General features: G+C 39.4%; 1 pseudogene; it reads right to left on the bottom strand.

Annotated features, from left to right (window-relative positions):
- Positions 1-7,501, bottom strand: part of LOC149229331 (U-box domain-containing protein 45 pseudogene) — a 29,415-nt pseudogene extending 21,914 nt beyond the window's left edge.
- Between the last annotated feature and the right edge of the window lie 503 nt (positions 7,502-8,004).

Consider the following 8,004-nt stretch of genomic DNA (forward strand, 5'->3'; position numbering starts at 1 on the left):
ATATTGTCACCATGACATTCTGCAATCATTGTGAGTCTATCACCACTCATACTTTCCTCCTTTGCAAGTCTTAAACCTCAGCTCTTCATGTCAAGCCTTGGAAAATAAGAGAAAGCCCTTAAAAATCTCTAAAACTCTGGTTCCACACTTTCTCTTAGCATTACCTGCGGTCCCATACCTACTAGTCATGTCCCCTACGTACTTGACCACTCTATTTCTATAATGGGTGCGGACCCCTGTAAAAGTCAAAAAGGCGCAAGTACATTCTTAAAAACTCACTTTGGGTTATTTATAGAAGCTTCTAGAGGGAATCTTGAGGTGGCAAGTTCGCTCCTTTGAGGTTCATGCATCCCATACCTTAAGGAGCTAACCCCTTGATGTGAGGAGCTTATCCCTTTGAAGGAGGACTCTATCCCTTCATAGGTGGACCTGTAACTTCCTTCCTCTGCACTATAAAATGAGGCATTGGGCTGGTTACTAAGGAGGTTGAAAGCTGAATATTTTTTAGGGTAAATGCTGTTGGAATTTAGTCTTCCTAATTGAGCTTGAGAGGAGAGATTACATACCTTTTTTTGATCTCATTGGGAAGAGTGTGAGGCTTGTCAAAGTAGAGGAGATTCTTGCTTGGACCCTGGGAGGAGCTTGTACAACATCAAGGCACCAAAGGTTGTAAATTTCTTCTTATTTTCAAAGTTAATACAATCAAGTTTATTTTTCTCAATAAGCTGTCTTTTATGGTTTATTTCATGGATTTCTTGATCACCATGATGAATATGATTTATTATATTAGCTATGCAGGTGTTATTTGATGTGTGCTTGTTTGTGTTTGCAGGTTCTTAAAAGGAAACTCATTCGGACGGTCAAAGCGTGGCTGCCACAAACTAGCGTTGGACTTAAGGTAGGGTCTAAAACACCTCTTGGTTTTTATTTATAAATCGCAATATTTAGAGAAAGATAGATTTGCTTGTTCTGCTTGTTGCTAGATATCTGTAGATACTAGGGAGATCGGTCTTGTCCGCAAGAACGATTTATCCGGCCAACAACGTCTCATGATAAGAGATAAGCAATCAAATCCAATGGCTATTATCAACACCCACAACCTGATTGCAAATGACCCTAAGCTTGCACCTAGGTACCTTGCTACCCAAGATCAAGCAGTCACACACTTTGAGGACATGTTCAAGTTGTTAGGGGATCACAACATGCAAGATTTCCAAATGAGATGGAATACTTTACCCTACAGCCTGAAAATCAGAGAGTACCATTCTCCTCAGAGAATGAGAGAGGCACTAAATAGAACACCCATGTACAAGCAAGCTCTCCAAAGACTCAAAGTCAATTGGATTGGCTTGAGACTCAGTCCACCACTGCTCTTAGGAATGTTGGAAGGAAGGAAGGAAGAGGAATAAAGAAAGCAGTGGGAGGAGATAGAGAGGAAGGCAAGATTCTATTCACAGGAAGAGGAAACTACAACAGAAGCATGGGATGTTAGGGAAGCCACTAGAGAAATGAAGGACATGGATATAGATTGAGTTGCTTAGAGGATGAGAAACACTTTCAGTAGGGGGGTGATGATGAGCCTCATCATTGGGTAACTATATGGACCTTAATACACCTCCAAGCTTATTTAAATCAACTCTTCTCATAATTCCTTACATATTTTGATTATATTTTGCTTAATGAGATGAGTAAAAGTGAGATGTTATGCCTAGTGGACTAATGTGCATTGGTTGTAGGTTTTTGAGAGAAAATCATGGAAATTTTGGCTAATTCAGGGTAGAAACAAGATTGAGACAAGGAGGAGAGATTGTAGGAGATAGGTCCTCCTCGTTTACTCCTCATTCATTTGAATATTCCTCCATTAAATCACACTAGCTCGAAGTCACAAGCAGCCGAGTCATGAAGATCAAAAGGCAACTGAGCAAGTGACAGTTAGAGAGCCAATTCATCTTGATTTTGGGAATCAAGCCTCCCTTGATTTAAGGAAGTCATTGGAGACTTTAGTTGTATAAATAAATAGGCCTAGAGCCTCATTAGGATTCAAATTTTTGATGTAAAAGCTCTAAGCATTTTTCGAGTTCAAGACTTGTGGAAGACATTCTTATGTAATTTTCTTATATGATAATGAGAATGAGCATTTCCTCGATCTAGCATTGAGTTGAATCAGAGGGCTGAAGCTCTTGGGTTAGGGCCCAACCCTAGCAACAAAGGCTCCTCTTCTTTTATTTGTATGCTTAGTTGATTTCATAGATTAATGGTTGAATTGTCTTAAGCATTATTTCATTGCAAGTAGTTGCGGATTTGATTAGTTTTCTTCCATTTGTGCATTGATTTAGCAGTAGCTTAGGAAGATAAAGAAATATCAAAAAATTTGTTAGTAGGTGGATTTGGCCTCACTCCTCCCTTCATAAACCTTGGCTTGAGGAAAGAACTCCTATGCAGCCCCAAAAAGACAGAATTCTGATTTCTCATAGAATTTAGGGTTTTTTGTTACTTAGGCCAACATTTTACTAGTTTTCAAGAATAGGATTTAGTTGTCATTTCTGATATCTTCAACCTTGCATTAGATCTCATAAAGGTTTCACATTATTCTACAAGTTTTCCCATGCATGAACTAGGCAACTAGCTCATGAAATTAGAATTTCTTTAGTTAATTGAGAATCTTTCTTATTTAACATGATTCATGGCTAAATTTCAGTGATTGATGCAGTGTAGGAGTTTCAGCAGTGTAGAGAGATTTCATGACCAACAACCCCATCCTAACCTCATTCATCCATGGTTATCACTTTTGCCACTAAATCCTGCACCAAATTCATCATTCCATAAGAACATTTCTCCAAGCTTGTTGAGAAAATCCAACCATCTCACAAACTCTGTTTTGAGATCTGAAGGAGTCCTAGCCACTCCTTTGCCTCATTTCTCCCACCATTCACCTTCCCTAAGCCCTACACCACCTTCCAAATCACTCCTCTTGCTCTCGGTCGGATCCTGTAGGAATACAGGGGATCTTGTAGGAGCATTAGGACATCCTGTAGGAGGCATTAGGACATCCTGTAGGTCAACCTGTAGTGGCCTATTTTGAGGCTAAGTTGTGGAAAAAGAACCTAGGAAGATAGGAGAAGACCCCCGCTTTCCTCTGAAGCCATTTGACCATTCACCATCATCCCTAATCCACCTGCCACATCACCAAGAGAAGTTAGCATTCACATTTTCACAAAAAAAAGGACAAAAGGAAAAAGAGTTATTTTGTTCATTTACATGCACAACAGTATAATGTTTGGATGTTTCAAATTGCATGCCTAGGACAATAGGATCACACACATGTTAACTTAGCATTATTTTAGAGCAAATACTCTTAGCAATAGTTAGGTGAATGGTGTGTTTAAGCATTTAATTCCAGTATTTTCCTTACTACAGTAGACAAGAATTCCTTTAGTGTAAATTCCCCTTTTTCTCATTGGTAATCAAGATTCTTTTGAATCAATAGAATACTGGTTTGAAAAACCATAGTGGTCTATCGCCAGGCTAGCAGTGACAGGGCGGACCCATCGCATATACTTGTGTATACAACACTGCCCCCTCCAAGTTTGTACGAACCTTGGGTTGATAAAGTAAAGTTGGTAGCCCCAAGAGTTGCAACATTCTCGCTGCAATACTATTGCTCATCATTTGGTTTTGAAGGCGATCTTCCAGGTGTCTTCTTATTTGCCTCGAACCTGGTGATATCTAGATTTTAAGTCCAACTTGGTGAAGTAATTTGCTTGTTGCAACTGATCTAGAAGATGATCTATCTTGGGAAGGGGGTATTTATTCTTGAGTGTGATTTTGTTCAATTTCTCGTAATCTATACACATCCGACAAGTACCAGCCTTCTTTGGCACAATGATGATGAGTGACCCACATGGTGATGTACTTAGTCGAATGACACCCTACTCCAGTAGCTATTGCAACTATTTCTTCACCTCACTTTCTTCTATAATAGACTTCCTATACAACCCAATATTTGGCAATGGGGAGTCTAGCAATAGTTGGATCTCATGCTCCACTTATCTCTTAGGTGGTAAAACCTTAGGCTCTCAGAACACATCCATGTATGCCTGTAACAACTACTCCAATTGATGTTTTTGTTTCTTAGTACACTCTGCAGGGATGCCTTAACTCTTATTGCCTCCTCTTCAGACTCACTTTCTCTTAAAAATAATAAAACATACTTCTTGTTGGAACTAGTCAATTTCTTGGCTTGGTTGGCACTTACCGGTGAAATTTTTGACTTTCCTTTGTGCTCGTTGATGATAAACGATTTTCCATCCTTCATGAGTCAGTGCTTGTTAGTTATCCTCATAAATTTTGCGTCACGCATGTACATGTATGGATTCCCAAACACGACTCCACATACATCAAGGGGAACTAAATATAGATCTACTTCATCAATAAAATCAACACTAATAGTAAATCTAAGTTTACATTGTTTTTTTACCTTTAGCTTTGCATCCTTATTTACCCATCCCAGTGGATATGGGTTTGGATGATCATAAACTTCCAACCCCAACTTCTTGACCAGATCCACTGCAATGACATTCGCTTGAGATCTTGAGTCAAATAGAGCATAAATATTTGTCTTCATGACCTCTATCTTTATATGAACAGTTTGGTCATTTCTTTCCCTTCCTGTTACTGAAGGCTACTTAGATTCACCTCCTTTTGCACTAATGTATAGACGATCTTCTCATCCACATCCGAGCTTCCTTCAACTTGGTTGCTCGAATCCGTTGCCATGAGATTATTATTCTTATTAGCTTTCTTCCTTTTGTTCGGGTTTAGGTCTGGATGCAACCTCCAACACTTCTCTTTTGTATGTCCATCAATGTTGTAGTGGTTGTAATGGTTGCTAGGATCTTTGCACCAGTGTGTTGTGATTGCCTTATTTTTATATTTTCCCCCTTTTTTCTTCTTCTTCTTCCCCTCCTCAGAAGCTTCTTGTTTCTCCTTCTACTTTGACCCACTTGATTTCACTCGTTTCAGGCCTATGTTCTCCAGGTATTATTCTTATACACAAGCCTCATCCACTGATTTGGGCTTGAACAACATCACTTGTTCGCACAGATGCTGGTGCATACCCCCTTAATACTTGAGGAGTACATCTGGGTTATTTGGAGGGATACCCAACATTATAGCCATCTTTCTAAATTATGTGGTGTACTCCTCCATGCTTTGGCCTGACATTTTCCTGAAGTAATCCATTGGATCCAATGGTCCTCCATGTACCCAATGGGATAAAACTGTGACTTAATAAGGGTTTTGAAATCTTCCCACTTAGTCACTAGAGGTTCTCCCTCTAACCTTATGGTTTCTGTGTGGCTTTCCCACCAACTCAGTGCATGGCCCTCCAATTTCATCCACGCAAATGAGTTTTTTCATCCTTCTTCAATCTGATGGATGTCGAAATAAATTTACAATGGCTGCAACCAGTGGTTCAACTTCATAGCATCAATGTCATCTTTTTCTTCCATTTTAAACAAGGATTGATTCACGACACTCGAACTAGGTTGATATTTTCCAGATTATTTCTTTGACTGGTTCTCTCTTTCTCCCCGATCTTCTGATCCCCATTCAAATTTGTCCTCTGCATTCAAACTGTCATCTTCTCCATATATCCCCAACTTTTTATTCAAGACCACCATGAGGAGGTTTACATTATGGTTGATATCTATGACTTTTTGTTCCAGCCGCATAAACCTCACCTCCACAAGATCATGATATTCGTTTATAGATTCATTAGCCATGATTAGGATTTTACGATTTTCGGTTCCGCTGATCTAGATCCCTGCAATCTCCAAAAAATACCCAAAGAAAACTGTTGTGATACCAAATGATTTGAAAACTGCCATGGATATTCCACTTGAGGGTTTGTCACAACACATCTGATAATAATATATTAAAATTTTGAATTTTTAAACTATTACAGTATTATTAAACTTCTAGATCTATAAATTTCACTATAATTTGTGCATGCACGTGAATGAAAATTATGTAGAAAAATAGAGAACGAAAAAATAATCTCTCACACACACACATAAGACACAAGATATGCTATGGGAAACCCTTTCGGGAGAAAACCTAGCTGGAAGGTGAGGCGCTTCACTCTCTTTCTCTGTTTGGAAATATGGATAGAGGTACAAAAAAGTAATGTTTCTAGCCCACGGGATGCTAGAGTGCACATATCCTTTTTTTGTGCTCTACCTCCTATCTCTCTTGGTTATCTTTGCTCATCTATGGAATAAAATTCTCTCGAAATAATGCAATGCCTCTTCCTCCTAGTGGCTTGGTTATAACACAACCTGATAAACCTACTAGTGGAAGAGTTTGACTACATCAACTGTTAACTAGAGTTACAATATAGAATCTTCTAGATTATTTTATATCACAAACAGATGGCTAGCCCCTTTTCCATAAATAATAGCGATTGACACAACTCCTTCTGAACCATAGGTGTGAAAATGGAAAGGTCAAATTCTGAGTGGCATCACTTTTGCATATAGACTATGATTGATGTGCTTCGTGCTTCATTCGAAAGATCTCTATGTGTATAATAACATGAAAAGGTGTGGCACTAGAGAGGAAAACTTTACCCCCAAAAAATGTTGTTTGATGCCTCAAAATGGTCCCGGAAGGTTTAAGACCCTATTTCACCAAACTAGGTCTCGTCGGTAAAAATGGTCCCATGCGCTGATTCCTCCACTTTTTCCGTACTGAATGCATCAATATGGATGACAAAAAATATAAATTGGAGTGGAGGAAGTAAGGCTAATGTAAAAGTATTTGTATATTGGTCGATTATACAGTTGATGCATGTAGGCAATTGATCAATCCTTAGGAATTACCCAAGGAAATAGGGACCCTTTCTATTGTTTAGGAGCTCAAATTTGCTCAAAATTGGGCAAGGAAATCATAAGCTGGGGAAATAGAAATAGAGGCTCTCATTCAACAAAAAGAAAATATATATATATATATATATATATATATATATTATTTTTTAATTGTTTGGTTCATTCTTTCCACACCATCCAATCAATTTGACTTAATAAATTTTCAAATAATTTAATATAATATTCCATAATGTTGATGCCCAACCTCAGACCTCTTCGAAAGCAGCCCAACCAAATGGGGCTCCAAAACAGTTTATGGTAGACAAATCAGAGGAAATTCCTTCTATCAACTGCTCTCATCCTGAGCTTGAAAATCGCTACCAAATTTTTGCAGAATCTGCACTTATATGCAGATTTAATGGGCTTTGGCCTCGCACAGCAGAGCTATATCAATGGATCCATAACTCTTGGACCAAAAAAAGCAAGATCTACTTATGTTCAAAAGGATTTTTCATTGTGGTTTTTGACTCAAATGAAGATTACCAAAAGGCCTTAACAGGAGGCCGTTGGTTCTGGGGCTCAGCTGGGCTTTTTCTCACCCCTTGGTTTCCAGAATTTGACCCTTCTACAGCCATCATCACCAAGATTCCCATTTGGGTCAGGCTCCCGAATCTTCCGGCACATCTATGGCATTTCTCTGTCTTCCTAGCCATTGGAGACACTTTGGGACGCTACCTAGCTACAGATACTTCCAGAAAGGATAATGGTCTCTACACCTATGGCAGACTGTGTGCAGAAATAGATATCAGCAAAGGACTGCCGGATCAGATCAATCTCAAGATGGGAGATTTCCACTGGACTCAACCATTGGATTACGAGAATACAGCCTTCCGTTGCCGACATTGTTATCAAGCGGGACACCTCCAGAGTACCTGCACCCAGTTCCTCGACAAAAAGAAGAATCTGAAACGCAAGCCCAAATCCAAGCGCTGGAATCCTTGTGAGCCACCCTGTCGTATGGACGATTTAGACTTCTCCAGCTCGGATGAGGAGGAAACCATAGCAGACGGGCAGAATGATGAGACTCCGATGGACGCTCCCTCGGTCGACCCGGCAGTCCCCTCTGACCCTCAGATTT

This window comes from Pinus tabuliformis, chromosome J (genome assembly GCF_031772625.1).
Source record: "Pinus tabuliformis cultivar Carrire ecotype Pingquan chromosome J, CPIR1, whole genome shotgun sequence".
Lineage (NCBI taxonomy): Eukaryota > Viridiplantae > Streptophyta > Pinopsida > Pinales > Pinaceae > Pinus > Pinus tabuliformis.